The sequence below is a fragment of the Rhinopithecus roxellana genome, chromosome 8, assembly GCF_007565055.1.
Source record: "Rhinopithecus roxellana isolate Shanxi Qingling chromosome 8, ASM756505v1, whole genome shotgun sequence".
In the NCBI taxonomy this organism is placed as follows: Eukaryota; Metazoa; Chordata; class Mammalia; order Primates; family Cercopithecidae; genus Rhinopithecus; species Rhinopithecus roxellana.
Genome location: NC_044556.1, coordinates 90,139,520 through 90,155,515, shown reverse-complemented (window position 1 = coordinate 90,155,515; position 15,996 = coordinate 90,139,520).

The following is a 15,996-nucleotide window of genomic DNA, read 5'->3' as shown; positions in this document are numbered from 1 at the left end:
TCTGCCTCTGTTCCCTGGATATTTCCTGAGGAGCTTTGTGGGTAAGCAGGTGGTTGGGCTGAGGTATGATTTGACACTTTGGGTTCTCTGTGTGATAACTTCATGACAGGACCCTGGCCCATTGGCACCTCAAACTGCTGCAGAATTGCAGGCCTTTCCAGGCGCAGTGGCTCACATCTGTAATCCCAGCACTTGGGGAAGCTGAGGTAGACAGATCACTTGAGGTCAGGAGTTCAAGACCAGCCTGGCTAATATAGTGAAACCTTATCTCTACTTAAAAAAATATAAAAATTAGTCGGGCATGGTGGCATGCACCTGTTGTCCCAGCTAATCAAGAGGCTGAGGCAGGAGAATCGCTTGAAACTGGGAGGCAGAGGTTGCAGTGAGCCAAGATCATGCCACCGCACCCCAGCCTGGGTGACAGAGCAAGACCCTATCTGGAAAAAAAAAAAAAAAAAAAGATTTGCAGGCCTTTTGTCACCAACTTCCATCCAGGTTATGCCACTGGTCTTCCACTGGTGTCCGCAAGGCCAGTTTCCCCCTCAGAACCCACCACCCACACATGCCCAGGGTGATATTTGTGAAAATATACATCTGACCAGGTGATCCTGCTCCTCAAACCCTGAGTAGACTCTTCATTGGTTACATAATTAAGTTCTGATTAGCGTGCCTGTGCCAGGTAAGAGCTCAGACCTTCTGGTGGAGGGGACAATGTGAAGACAGTGTCGTTTCTGGTTGCCAAGACGGACATTTCCTCAATCTGAGTCGTCTGAAAATGTCACTCAAAAAATTGTGCTAAAGTTTATCTAAGCTCACATGAAGACTGAAGCTCTCAGATGCCTTAGCTCAGCATCAACCCTGAAACCCAAATGTGTAATACCCATCTTTCAATGTCTGGATATCAGACCTGTTATACCAGGTCTGCTTATACGCAAAATATTTAGATAATCAATGCGTCTTCCCATTTCCATCTGTACCTTTGGAGTCTACAGCAGCAACCTCAGCCTACAGTCTCTGATTTAACTCCTCCCATAAGAAGCTACGAGAAGGTTGAAATCTGATAATGAATAGTTATCAGCTCCGACCCCGGTCTCTCTGGTCCCATAGGGACCCCATACTCTTTAGGATGCAACAAAAACTCAATGTAGAGCGTTTTTGTGCTAGCTGCCACCATATGTGATCCCCGCCCACCACGTCACAGATGAGATCTGCCACCCACAAAGGCAGAACTTCAACTGCATTTCCACCCTACTATGTGCCCTTACCCCCACACAGCAAGAAGAGACGGGGACGTGGATTTCCATCTGCCTGCCTTAAGCACCTCACTGGCCCATGCACAGTGCAGACACAGCTGCGGCACTGCTCTTATCTGCCTTCTGCAGATGCTCAGTTCAGCTCTCTCCTGAGCACCCTTGTGGGGTGACACTCACTCACCTCCTGCATCTCCCAGCCCCCATGACTGGGGCGTCCAGAGGTCACCATTGTCCTCCAACCAATCTTCTCTGAATGTGGAACTCAACCTGAGAGGTGTTAAAGTAAACTGTTTTTTAATGACAGATGGCTCTAGGGTAGAAAATAAAAGCAAGAAAAGAATAATGATACTAGTCATTCCAACTTTTTTTCCCTTTAAGGGAATTGTCATACATAAAACAGAAGGAAGCAAGATTTTGCCACCAGAAATATTTTCCCAGAATACTTCAACAGTGGCTCTGTTGAGTGTTCAAGGTCTGGTCTGGATGATCTAGACACTTACACAATCAAGGATGAGAAAGAGACCCCAGCCCAGACCCCTGGAGTCCCCTCTGCTTCCTGTGGGGATGCCCTGAGATGGGACTTGGCTCCCCCAGACACAGCAGGGGGCCAGAAGCTGCTTCTGTCAGCAGGAAGTGCCACCTGGAAGGGCTGAAGGCCATTGGCACTCACCTCTGATGGGCATGGGACGGTCAGTTGGTCTCACCCTGGAGCCCCTTCCCAAGGCTACTTTGGATCTCTGGGAAGAGCAGCTGAGGTCCCAGGTGAGAAGCTGGGCCTGGGCAGATGCTGGTACTTCTCACACAGGTGAGAAGCAGCCTGCCAGCAGAGGGACAGACCTGGTTCCAAAACCCTGTACCACCTTAGCCTTCCAAGTAGCTGGGACCACAGGTATGCACCATCATCCCTGGAGATACATATATATGTATTTCATTTGTTTTTATTTTTATTTTTAGAGCCAGGGTCTTGCTATGTTGCCCAGGCTAATCTGGAACTCCTGGACTCAAGCAATCATCCCACCTCGGACTTCTGAAGTACTGGGATAACAGGCTGAGCCACCGCTCCCAGCCTTATATTTACCTTTAAGAAGAAAGCAAAGGCTGCTTCAGGACAGGCCTTCTTCTCAACTAACAGATGCTGGCAGCTTTTGTTTTGTTGTTGTGCTAGTTCTTTTTTTTTTTTTTTTTTTTTTTTTTTTTTTTTTTTTTTGAGACGGAGTCTTGCTCTGCCGCCCAGGCTGGAGTGCAGTGGCCGGCTCTCAGCTCACTGCAAGCTCCGCCTCCCGGGTTCACGCCATTCTCCTGTCTCAGCCTCCCGAGTAGCTGGGACTACAGGCGCCCGCCTCGTCGCCCGGCTAGTTTTTTGTATTTTTTAGTAGAGACGGGGTTTCACCGTATTAGCCAGGATGGTCTCGATCTCCTGACCTCATGATCCGCCCGTCTCGGCCTCCCAAAGTGCTAGGATTACAGGCTTGAGCCACCGCGCCCGGCATGTTGTGCTAGTTCTAACAGTCAAAGTCTACCTACTGGGTGAGACCACCAGCTGGATTTTATGTGGTTACCAGCCCCTGGAGGGGTCTGGGGGATGGTACAGCTCTGCCCCTCCCTCTGGGGAGCCCTCCACAGTGACTGTCCAGGAGCTGTCAGACGCCCTCAAGATTGTTGAGGTGGGGTCATGGGGGCCATTGAACATCCACCGGGTGTTGGGTGGATTCTCAAAGAGGGTTGATGGAGGTGTTTTAAAGTCTCCTCAAGGTTGGGTGTGATGGCTACAATCCCAGCACTTTAAGAGACTGAGGCTGATGGACTGCTTGAGCTCAGGAGTTCAAGACCAGCCTGGGCAACATGGCAAAATGCCAACTCTACAAAAACATAAAAATTAGCTGGGCATGGTGGCTCATACCTGTGGTCCCAGCTACTCTGGGGGCTGAAGGATCACTTGAGCCCAGGAGGTTGAGGCTGCAGTGAGCCGTGATTGTGCCACTGCACTCCAGGCTGGGCAACAAAGTGAGACCCTGACTCAAATAATTGTAAATAAATAATAAAGAAATAAAGTCTCCTCGAGCTGAGCGACTCTTCCCGGTGCTCTGCAGCATGAGCATACTTGCCCTACCCATTGGTAGGGACTTTTCTAGGCTTGAGGCTACAATAGTGAACAAGAGAGCAAGCCCCCTTCTGCACTAAGTGATTTGAATGCTAGTGGGTTGCTGTGGCCCCAAAGGTGAAATTGCTAAGTTACTAAGTTCCAGAGAGACAAAATGTGGCATGTTTGCCTTTTGTATGTGGTTCAGAGACATCTATTTAGTTCAGAAATGTGTAAGGACACACACATACTCCTCAGACACAATGTTCCCAAATCCCTCTAAATCTACCCCAATTTCCTCCTGCCTTAGGTGCCCAAGATACAACTGGGAGTGAAGAAACTCAATCATTTGCAGAAAATAGAACCTGACTTTAATTGCTATCTGTGGACAAGTACTAGACACATAGTTTTGAGATAAATCTCAAAAAGAAAATTTCATATTTCCCAAAATGTCCTCCCCACTTCCCTTCTTTTCTTTTATTCATTCAGCAACATTTATTGAGCATCTACTACATGCCAGGCCCTTGGCTAAGTACTGATAATATGAAGTTAAAGAAGACTTGCCTCTTACCCTGAGGGCCTGACAGTGTGAACTGATTATCATAATCTGGTATGATGAATACCAGGACAGAGAGATGCACCACTGCACAGGAAAAGTTGGGGACACAGAGGAGAGGGATTTAATCCTGAATGGGAAGAGCAGGGGGAATGAGACAGAGAATCAAGGAAGGCTTCCTGGAGGAGGAGGCAGTGGAACTCAATTTTCAAAGATGAATGGGAAAGGATATGCCTCTCACTTTGACATCTAACAACAGAGTCAGGTCCCCTAGGTCAGAGTGTTTAGGAGAGGTTGGCAAGAATGGAGCCAGTGAGGGATCAGACAGGGCCCCTAGCAGCCTTGAAAGACCCATAACACTCACCTCCTTCCTGACTTCTTGACTGGCCGCTTCTATCTCGGAAGTATATATATACATTTTTTTTTTTTTTTTTTTTTTTTTTACACAGAGTCTTGCTCTGTCACCCAGGCTGTAGTGTAGTGGCATGACCTTGGCTCACTATAACCTCTGCCTCCTGGATTCAAGCATTTCTTGTGCCTCAGCCTCCCAAGTAGCTGGTACTACAGACGCATGCCATCATGCCCAGCTAATTTTTGTAGTTTTAGTAGAGACAGGGTTTCACTATGTTGCCCAGGCTGATCTTGAACTCCTAAGCTCAAAGTATCTGCTGGCCTTGGCCTCCTAAAGTGCTGGCATTACAGGCGTGAGCCACCGTGCCTGGCCCCAAGGCCTCTTATAAAGATCATTCTAGGCCAAGTGTTTTCCAGGACTGGTAACCTTCAAGGGAGCTGCTAGGTTACCAGACACTGGGTTCAGACCTTACTATACCTTCAAGCTGTTGGAGCCTGGCGGGTAATCAGGCAGCAGGTTTGTTCATTGAGCACTTATTATGTACCTACTGTATGCTCAGCCTTGTCTTAGGCAGTTGGGGTACAGGTAGAATAAGCTCACAGCTTATTATATGCAATCTATATGACCTCAAGTAAAACAAAATCGCTCAAACATGCCCTCAAGTCACCGGAACCATTTCAGGTTTCTTTAAAAAAAAAAAAAGGTTAGTGATTATCTTTTTTTCTTCTTCTTTTGCAAAGATTTCTTAAGAGCTTGAGAGCCAAAATGAGTGTCTCTGCATCTTTGCTTACTTGCTGAAGTATGCAGTGTCTTAAAGTTTTCTTTTTCTTTTTTTTTTTTTAATTTTTTTTTTTGAGGCAAACTCTCTGTCACCCAGGCTGGAGTGCAGTGGTGTGATCATAGCTCACTGCAGCCTCAACCTCCTGGGCTCAAAATAATCCTCCCACCTCAACCTCTTGAGTAGTTGGTGGAGTAGCTGGGACCACAGACACACATCATCCTGCCCAGCTAATTTTTTAATTTTTTTGTAGAGACAGGGTTTTGCCATGTTGCCCAGGCTGGTCCTGAACTCCTGGGCTCAAGCGATCCACCCGGTCGGCCTCCCAAAGTGCTGGGATTGCAGGCCTGAGCCACTGTGCCTGGTTTAATAAACAATTTTCTTCCTGTGTTGCTTTTGTTAAGAAAAATGAGACACACACCCCTTTCCTTTCTTCTAATGATGAGGCAGAGAACAGAATATTTTCCACTTGACGTTCTCCCCCTTTCTTCTCAAACCAGTTTGGCATTTTTCCACTTTCCACATTCAGGTTCAAAGCGTGTCTGCATGATGAGAACCAGGACACGGCTGGAACTCTGGCCATGGCGGGAGCTCACGCCTACCCTGTAGGTATAACATTCTAGGTTTGCCTTTTTTTCAGCAATAATACCTGGGTATGGTGGGAAAGAAGCTGGAATCAAGCAGGTCCGAGTTCAATCCCGGCTCTAGCACTTACCAGCCTCAACCTTGGACACGGACCTCTATGACTCTATTTTCTCCTCTGTAAAGTGGGTACAGATGAACCACCAAGACCAGTTGTTGACAGTCTCAGGTTGCAAGTGACAGAGACCAATGCTGGTCCCCACAGGCCGGGGAGCGCAATTGTAGGGATAAACTAGAAGTAAAGCAACACTGGAAATCAGTTTGGTATCAAGACAATCGGACCTTTAGGAGAACTGGAGTGTTGTTCAGGATTCCACAGCAGCAGGTGTGCCTTCAGAAGCACTGCCCGTGCTGTGCCCTACCGAGTGACTCTGCCCAAGGCATGACTCAGTTTCCCGGGGACCCTGCAGTGTCTGTAGCTGCTCCTCCTGCCCCTGCGGCTCCGTCTGTCTTCATGCGCCTTCGCCCTGTCTCATGGCTTCTGCTTACTCACAAGTTTCCCCACCGCCCTTCTCCTGGCTGTCCCTCAGCCGCAGAAGTCCCCTCCATGTGTCTCTCCTCCTGCCAGCTCCCACAGGGCTGCCTCAGACAGGAGGCTCCCAGGCCCAGTCAGGGGTGGGGTCACAGGTATGCAGCGGGGTCACTGCGTTCAGGAAACTGCCAGGGGCTGGTGTTCTCGGAGAGGAGCCACAGCTGGGCGGCCGCTCAGCACACATCCTGTCCAGTTACAGGCCCTTTGTATAGATGAGGAAATGGCCGCTTGGAAGATTCAGTATTGAGGAGCGGCAGAGCAGCCATCACATCACGCTGTGCTCTGGTGTCTTCAACCCTGTCACACTCCTCTGCTTCCTGTTTCTGTTCACTCATGCAGGATGCCGAGAGAAGCGGGGCTTCTCCTGCCTTTATCTGCTTTCAGCCCCTGTTCTGATATGACCTGAGTGCCACCCATCAAAAGACCTGTCCACCCCAAAACATCCCCAATCCACATCCCACTGCTAGTCCCTGATGGATTAGACAGTGAGGGCCTGATCCCCGCCCCAGACCCCAGTGAGCCCGCCATTGGCATGACGGTCAGATGAGTCCTGGGATAGTGGGAGGGCAGGGGCTGGGCTCAGGAAACGGAGGAGCAGCAGGAGAGGTGCTCCCATGTGGCACAGGTCAGAGAGGGGAGCCTGGGGTGCCAGTGAGAAACGAGGCAAGGTCTCCACGTTAACCTTTCACCTAGGACTCCCAGTGTGCAGCTGATCAGGTTTTTGGGCCCTGAACTGGAACATACCATGTTTAGACAGTGAGACAAAGACTCAAAATCAGGACTGCCCTGGAAAATCCAAGACCTATTGTGGTGTTCAGGTTGGGTGTTGTGTGGTTGGGTCAAATTTCATCTGAGAGCTTCAGTCAACCACAGGTGGCTGGGGGCCCAGGAAGGAGGCGGCTCTTGCAAACAGATAAGGGCCACACTGGTGAGAGGCACTCTCCCCAGAGCAGCAGGCCCCAACTGCTCTCAGTTCCTGTGGTAAACTCTGTTCACTTGTGAAGATCAGGAGAGACAGGACCATTCCCTCTACTTCTCTCCACCACGCGTCTTCCTCCTGTGTCCCCTCAGCTACTGAAGATTTCAATGTGCCCTGATTTGTCCTCTCTTCTCAGCTCTCTGTATACAAAGTGCCCAGCTATTCCTCCCACTTTGCAGATGGAGAAATGGAGGCCTTAAGGCAGTGAGAAAGTTTTCCATGATCGTGGTTAGATGGTGAGATTCAAAGATTCAAAATCAGGACTGCCCTGGAAACTCCAAGATCTCTTGTGGTGTTCCGGTTGGGTGAATACTTTCCAAAAGCACATGTAGAGGCTGAACAGGATTCCACTGAAAGTTGTCATCATTTAAGAATCAGTCAGGCTGGGAACGGTGGCTCACACATGTAATCCCAGCACTTTGGGAAGCTGAGGCGTGTGGATCACCTGAGGTCAGGAGTTCAAGACCAGCCTGGCCAACATGGCGAAACCCCGTCTCTATTAAAAATGCAAAAATTGGCTGGGCGCGATGGCTCACGCCTGTAATCCCAGCACTTTGGGAGGCTGAGGCGGGCATATCATGAGGTCAGGAGATCGAGACCATCCTGGCTAACATGGTGAAACCCCGTCTCTAGCAAAAATACAAAAAATTAGCCTGGCGTGGTGGCAGGCGCCTGTAATTCCAGCTACCAGGGAGGTTGAGGTAGGAGAATTGCTTGTACCCGGGGTACAGAGGATGCAGTGAGCCAAGATCACACCATTGTACTCTAGCCTGGGCGACGGAGTGGGACTCCATCTGAAAAAAAAAAAGAATCAGTCAGTTGTTCATATCTATCCCTAAGAAGATACTGTGCCTTGTGTCCAGGGCTTAGTTGATGGCTGTGAGAATCAAAATACAAAAAAAGATGAAAACTTCTGCTCAGGAGGGATGTGGTCTACTTGCAGAGGTAAAACAGGAAAGCAGAGAATTAGGGACTGAAATTCAACCTGAGCTCGGGTCCCCAAGCGGTGTGCCCTGGTCAAAGGCTGGAAGAGCCACCTTTTTTTTTTTTTTTCTGAGACAGAGCTTCCCTAGGTCACCAGGCTGGAGTGCAATGAAGTGATCTCAGCTCACAGTAACCTCCACTTCCCGGGTTCAAGTGATTCTCCTGCCTCAGAGTCCTGAGTAGCTGGTATTACAGGCACCCGCCACCACGCCCAGCTAATTTTTGTATTTTTAGTAGAGACAGGGTTTCACCATGTTGGCCAGGTTAGTCTCGATCTCCTGACCTTGTGATCCACCCGCCTCGGCCTCCCAAAGTGCTGGGATTACAGGTGTGAGCCACCGTGCCCCGCCAGAGCCACCTTTTAAAAATCTGCACCAAAGATGCCATATGGGCTAGTGGAGACCCTGGGAGAGGTGAGATCCCCCAGTAGGGTCAAGCTAGACACAGTTCTTTTACCTTAAGATAATCGGCAATAGGGGCCGGGCGCAGTGGCTCAAGCCTGTAATCCCAGCACTTTGGGAGGCCGAGACGGGCGGATCACGAGGTCAGTAGATCGAGACCATCCTGGCTAACACGGTGAAACCTCGTCTCTACTAAAAATACAAAAACTAGCCGAGCGAGGTGGCGGGCGCCTGTAGTCCCAGCTACTCGGGAGGCTGAGGCAGGAGTATGGCATAAATCCAGGAGGCGGAGCTTGCAGTGACCTGAGATCCAGCCACTGCACTCCAGCCTGGGCGACAGAGTGAGACTCCGCCTCAAAAAAAAAACCAAAAACAACAACAACAAAAAAACAGATAATCGGCAATAGGAGCTGGGCATGACGGCTCATGCCTATAATCCTACCACTTTAGGAGGCTGAGGCAGAAGGACTGCTTGAGCCCAGGAGCTTGAGACCAGCCTGGGCAACATAGCAAGACCCTGTCTCTACAAAAATTAAAAACAAAAAACAAAACTTAGCTGGGCATGGTGGTGTGCCTGTTGTCTTAGCTACTCAGGTGGCAGAGGTGGGGGAATCGCTTAAGCCCAAGAGTTCGAGGACGCAGCGAGCTATGATCATGCCACTGCACTCCAGACTAGGTGACACAGCTAGACCCTGTCGGAAGAAAGGAAGGAAGGAAGGGAGGGAGGGAGGGAGGGAGGGAGGGAGGGAGGAAAGAGAGAGAGAGAGAGAAAGAGAGAGAGAGAATTGACAATACTAAGCAATCGTGTGTTATGGAGCTACCGAGTACAGAAAGCAGGGCTGTGGGAAGGTCAGCAGTAAAGGGAGCTGCAAGATGGACTGGAGAGGGAGAGGCAGGAAGGAGGCTCTGCTACAGTCCGCAGCCAATGCAGTGATGGTGGAGACAGCACAGAGCTGGGAATGACAATGAAGTTACCTCTTCCCTCCAGCCCAGGCCATCACATACTTTTATGGTACAATACTTAGCCTGGTTACAATTGAACATCCTTATGTGTGGTATCTAATAAATGCCTGTTCTCTGCTTACTGCACCCTCACTCCCCCAGCAGACTGAATACTTCATGAGGGCAGGGGTTGTATCTAATTTGTTCTCTTGTATCCCAAGCACATAGTAGCCTCTCTATGAATGATTATTAAGCAAATGACGGAAAGAAAGACGGAATGAATGCAAGAGTAAATAGATGACCAGTCACCATACAGAGTATTTTGATGAAGGGGTTATATAAAACCCCTTCCAGTTGCCAGTTCCCACTTTCTTGCTGGCTGAAATGATATGCTTTGCTTTTCTCTTTCTCTCGGATTTCAAAGGTAGAGTAATAGTAAATATCACTTTAGGAAAAAAGAGTGTTATTCCTCTGGGATATATTTTCTTTTTTCCTTCAGTTTCTGATCATGAGAATAAAATATGGTCATTACAGAAAATTTAAAATGTAGGAAAAAAAAAAACACAATGAAGCCAGAAAAAAAGCCATGCAGGAAGAGGCTCCCCCAGTTTGTTGGCATGGGACTTTCCAGGACTCTGACACACTCACAGGTAGATAAGACTTCAAGGATGTCCATGTGAGGACTCCTCAGGCCTCTGTCCTTGCTGTCCTATTTCTCAAGGATACTCAGGAGCCAGTCCCCTACCCTTCTCCTCTCTCTCTGGCCTAGGGCTTTCCCAAGGCCTTGGAAAGCTTTGGAAAGGCTCGTTCTTCCACTTCATAATGAAATGATGAAATGCCTTTGGACTTGAGTTTTTCACCTGTAGCTTGGCAGCCACGCTTTCCTACTAAATGAGTATCAGGTGCATGGGTGTTTGGGATTATATTAATCCCTTTTCCAACATTTCAGAGTCCCCTGGTTTTCTTAAAACTTTCAAACAGTTGAATCAGCCATCAGCCTATCACTAAAATGAGCTATAAGGCTTCTTCATAACCTAAACTGCCTTAGATTTTTATAATTTTGGCATTTTCAGGATTATGCTAGTTCCTTCTGAGTCTCTCCTGGGAATAATACTGGTACTTTGGAAACTATAGAGGTATAGGCAGGGATGGAAAGACATTTCATCTGCATGCCCAATCTACAATTGGCAATTACAGCAGCCCCAGGAGCTCTGTTAAGAAGGATCCTGAGACCATGTCCAAGCTCAGTGGGAAAAAGTGATGTGGTTGATTAGTGATGTCTGCTGTGGGAATAGCATGGGAATGGGGGAATGGAAGCTTTTATTGCCATCCCTGAATATAAGAAATCTAAGCCTTCAAGGAGCTTCATGATTTCTATGGGAAAGACAAGTTAAATTCAAAGTCAAATGACATATGCTAAGTGGTACATGTGAGTGGTACTATAGGAGTTCCACAAGAAGAAATCAAAATGGGCTGGAAGGTTTTTGGAAAAAAGGGATATGAGCTGGTCCTGAGTGAAATCTAGACAATGGCGGGGCAGGGAGGAAATGAAAGCACACTCCAGACTAAGGAAATAATTTAAGGAAAGAACCATCATGTCGTGTTTCAGGGCAGTGGGAAGAAAGCAGCCTCTTTAAAGTAGCCGTAACACTTTAGAATGTGTGTAGCTTGAATTTATTTGGAAAGTTAAATCATATCAAGAACAGAGTAAAAATTCATTTAAACTTTTAAAAGTGATGATGACCATTTTTAATCTGGTGAAATGTTTAAAGATAGAGAGGAAAAACACAAAGAATGACATAACAAACACCTATTTCCAATTACTATTAGTTATTGGAAATAAAGGGATGAAAGGAGGATCCTAAGGGCTTCCCGCCTCTTTCTGTTTTTAAAGAAATAAAATATTACAGATAAAACTTCAGTCCTTTTAACTACTACACGTTCATCTCCCCAGAAACACCCACTGTCAGAAATGTGAAGGTTTTCCTTCTATCTAAGTTAATTCTATTTAATGTCATACTGACCTCCGTACACACCAAAATTTCTGGACTCCTCTTCATCGCTTTATTTCCAATAACTAATGGTAATTCTCTACTTCAAATCAGCTCAATCACACGCTCTCCTTGCCAGTCACTTCTCTTAAGCCATTTTCTCTAGAACCCCTTGGGATCCTCCTGCCAATCCCATCTCCACCCCTTACATGCTCCTGCCCCCTCCCCAAAATATGCTGCCTCTCCTTTCTTTCAGAATCTTTTTTTTATTTTTTAGACGGAGTTTCACTCTTGTCACCCAGGCTGGAGTGCAATGGCGCAATCTCGGCTCACTGCAACCTCTGCCTCCCAGGTTCAAGCGATTCTCTTGACTTAGCCTCCTGAGTAGTTGGGATTACAGGCACCAGCTACCATGCCTGGCTAATTTTTGTATTTTTAGTAGAGACAGGGTTTTGCCACGTTAGCCGGGCTGGTCTCGAACTCCTGACCTCGTGATTCACCTGCCTCGGCCTCCCAAAGTATTGGGATTACAGGCGTGAGCCACTGCGCCTGCCCCAGAATAAATCTTATACTTTTCTTTCTTCCGTTCCTCCAAGGCCCACGCCATGTAACAATCTTTCCCTTATTTTGAACTCCCTAAATGCTGGTATATTGGATGTGGCCTGTATGTCTACTCACCTTATAAGCTGAATATTTTCTCTTTTATTAATGATGTAGGTTATTAGAGAATAACTGTTTGAGAGGAGAGGTCACCTCTTCTCTTGTATCTATCATAATCCACAGCACAGGGCTAGACTTAAAATAGGAGCTCAACAATTGCTGAATCATGAACAAAGCCATTCTGAAAGGTTTTTCTATGTCACATATCAGAGACTGATAACTCTCTCCCTTTTTTGATACTGTAGAAGGGGTACTTCACTTGGGATCTACAGATTTCAAAGGCTTTGTCAACAGCATCACTTATCAATATAATTGGATTCCTTTGTAGTCTTATGTATTTTATTTTATTCATTTAAAAACATTATTCTAAGAAGGAGTCCGTAAGCTTCAGCAGACTGCCAAAGGGGTTCATGGCACCAAAAAAGGCTAAAAATTCCTGCACTCCAATATTTAACTGGGCACATTGCTGCCAAGGATAGAGATCACACTCCCCAGTCTAACCTGACAAGTGTGGTGTTATGCAATTTCCCTGAAGAGTTTGTATTTATTTATTTATTTATTTAGAGATGGAGTTTCACTCTGTCGCCCAGGCTGGAGGGCAGTGGCATGATCTCAGCTCACTGCAACTTCCACTGCCCAGGTTCAAGCAATTCTCCCTGCCTCAGCCTCCCAAGTAGCTGGGATTACAGGTGTGTGCCACCATGCCTGGCTAATTTTTGAATTTTTAGTAGAGAGGGGGTTTCGCCATGTTGGCCAGACTTGTCTCCAACCCCTGACCTCAGGTGATCTACCCACCTCAGCCTCCCAAATTGCTGCAATTACAGGCATGAGCCACCATGCCTGGCCTGAAGAGTCCTTTATAAGGGAGGAGTAGGATGGGCGCAGTGGCTCACAGCTGTAATCCCAGCACTTTGGGAGGCCCAGGTGGGCGGATCGCAAGGTCAGGAGATCGAGACCATCCTGGCTAACACGGTGAAACTCCGTCTCTACTGAAAATACAAAAATTAGCCGGGTGTGGTGGCCGATGCCTGTAGTCCCAGCTACTCAGGAGGCTGAGGCAGGAGAATGGCGTGAACCCGGGAGGCAGAGCTTACAGTGAGCCGAGATCGCACCACTGAACTCCAGCCTGGGCGACTGAGCGAGACTCCGTCTCAAACAAAAGAAGAAGAAGAAGGAGAAGAAGAAGGAGAAGGGGGAGAAGAGCAAAGAAGTATAAGAGTATATCCTTCTTTCTCTCTGCCTTCTGGACTGCAGACACAATGGCTAGAGCTCCAGTATGGAGCCTTGGAAATGGAAGTCATAGAAAACAGTGCAACATGATAGAAGACCTGGTTCCCTGACACCATGGAGGGCTGCACCAGCCCTGAACTGGCTAACTCCAGATTTCTTAAATCTGAGAAGGAAGTAAACTCCTATTTCACTTTAGCTGTTACTCCAGGCTTCATTGTTACTTACCATCAGGCTGAAACCAAACGAATGCAACAAGCCTTTCTGAAGATACATTGAAAAGGGTATTGTTTATCTAAAGAGTTTTCAGAAATCATCTCTCATTCTAGAGAAAGAATCATTTCCAATCTAGACAATGATTCTTTTCATGCCTTACCTTGTATTAAGCATCTAAACAAAAGTGAATTGTGTGGGAACATATTTTATTCAGAGTTTCCATTTTTGATAAAACTAATGAGCTTAATAGCTTTATGAAACTCTCATTTTTTCAGCTACTTCTTCAGTCTACTTTTGTCTCCCCTAAAGATAGAGAATGTTATGAATAGCCTGGCTTGTGCCCACCAGCTCTTAATTTATGACAGTGATTCTTTTAAAAATACATCCTAAGAATTTTACAAACCAAATAGTAAAGATTATTCTGGCATGCCCATTTTATTATTATTATCATTATGAGACAGGATCTTGCTCTGTCACCGAGGCTGGAGTGCAGTGGCGCAATCTTGACTCACTGAAACCTCTACCTCCTGGGCTCAAGCGATCCTCACACCTCAGCCTCCCTCCTCAGCCACCATGCCCGGCTAATTTTTTTATTTTTTGTAGAGAGGATGTCTTGCTAGGTTGTCCAGGCTGGTCTCAAACTCCTAGGCTCAAGTGATCCTCCAGCCTCAACCTCCCTAAGTGCTGGATGACAGGTGTGAGATACCGTGCCTAGTCCTATTATATTACTGATGGATTCAGAATATATGTATGATATAATAACCATCAATAACACACTTTTTTTTTTTTTTTTTTTTTTTTTTTTTTGAGACAGAGTCTCGCTCTGTCGCCCAGGCTGGAGTGTAGTGGTGCGATCTCGGCTCACTGCAAGCTCCGCCTCCCGGGTTCACGCCATTCTCCTGCCTCATCCTCCCGAGTAGCTGGGACTGCAGGCGCCCGCCACCACGCCTAATTCTTTTTTGTATTTTTTTTTAGTAGAGACGAGGTTTCACCGGGTTAGCCAGGATTGTTTCGATCTCCTGACCTCGTGATTCGCCCACCTCGGCCTCCCAAAGTGCTGGGATTACAGGCGTGAGCCAAAGCGCCCGGCTTTTTTTTTTTTTTTTTTTTTTTTGAGATGGAGTCTCACTCTGTCGCCCGGGCTGGAGTGCAGTGGCTGGATCTCAGCTCACTGCAAGCTCTGCCTCCCAGGTTTACGTCATTCTCCTGCCTCAGCCTCCCGAGTAGCTGGGACTACAGGCGCCCGCCACCTCACCCGGCTCGTTTTTTGTATTTTTTAGTAGAGATGGGGTTTCACTGTGTTAGCCAGGATGGTCTCGATCTCCTGACCTCGTGATCCACCCGCCTCGGCCTCCCAAAGTGCTGGGATTACAGGCTTGAGCCACCGCGCCCGGCAATAACACACTTTTTTAAAAGGATGCTATGGTTACTGAAAGGTATAAAATAGTAGCTTCTGTCCTAAAAAAGTATTATTATTTGTTGGGGCAATATGTACATGAAAAGATAAGTAGCATACAACATGTTTAAGCATGATACCATCAGCAAGTGATAGGTAATTCAGAAGTGGAGGAAGGACAGGGTATGATAAAGGCAGAGAAGGAAAGACAACAATGAAGACTGGAGAAATGAAGGGAATGGGTAGACCAGCTGGCTGGCACAGAAGTCTGTAAAGTTCTTCCTGCCTCCTCTGGGTAGAATTACTGCATCTTCCCCACTGTGTTTCCACATTGTTTTCTGAAGGCTTCAACTATCACACATAGTACAGGAGGGTAATGATCACTATGAACTCTCTTATAGAAAGTCATTCTCATTTTTATAAGCCTCATACCTACCAGGGCTCCAGAAACATTTGTTATGTGGACTCCTAAAAGTCTAATGAGGCCGGGCTCAGTGGCTCACACCTGTAATCCCAGCACTTTGGGAGGCCAAGGCAGGTGGATCACTTGAGGTCAGGAGCTCAAGACCAGCCTGGCGAATATGGTGAAACCCCATCTCTACTAAAATACAAGAATTAGTCAGGCATGGTGGTGCGTGCCTGTAATCCCAGCTACTCAGAGCCTGAGGCAGCAGAATCGCTTGAACCTGGGTGGCAGAGATGGCAGTGAGCCAAGATCGCGCCACTGCACTCCAGCCTGGACGACAGAGCAAGACTTCCTCTCAAAAAATAAAAATAAATAAATAAATAAAGGTCTGATGAATGAATATCATTTCTGATGAGTGCATATACTACATCTTTAAACAAACCATCCCCATCTATATTTTCCTTAAAATTACATAAACAAGTCCTGTTTATTGTAGAATGGTTCTAAAATACTTAGGTACACATAAAAACGAGAGTTAAAGCCCACATCTTAATATTTTCAGCATCCACAGATAAGACACAATCACCATGAACATTTTACT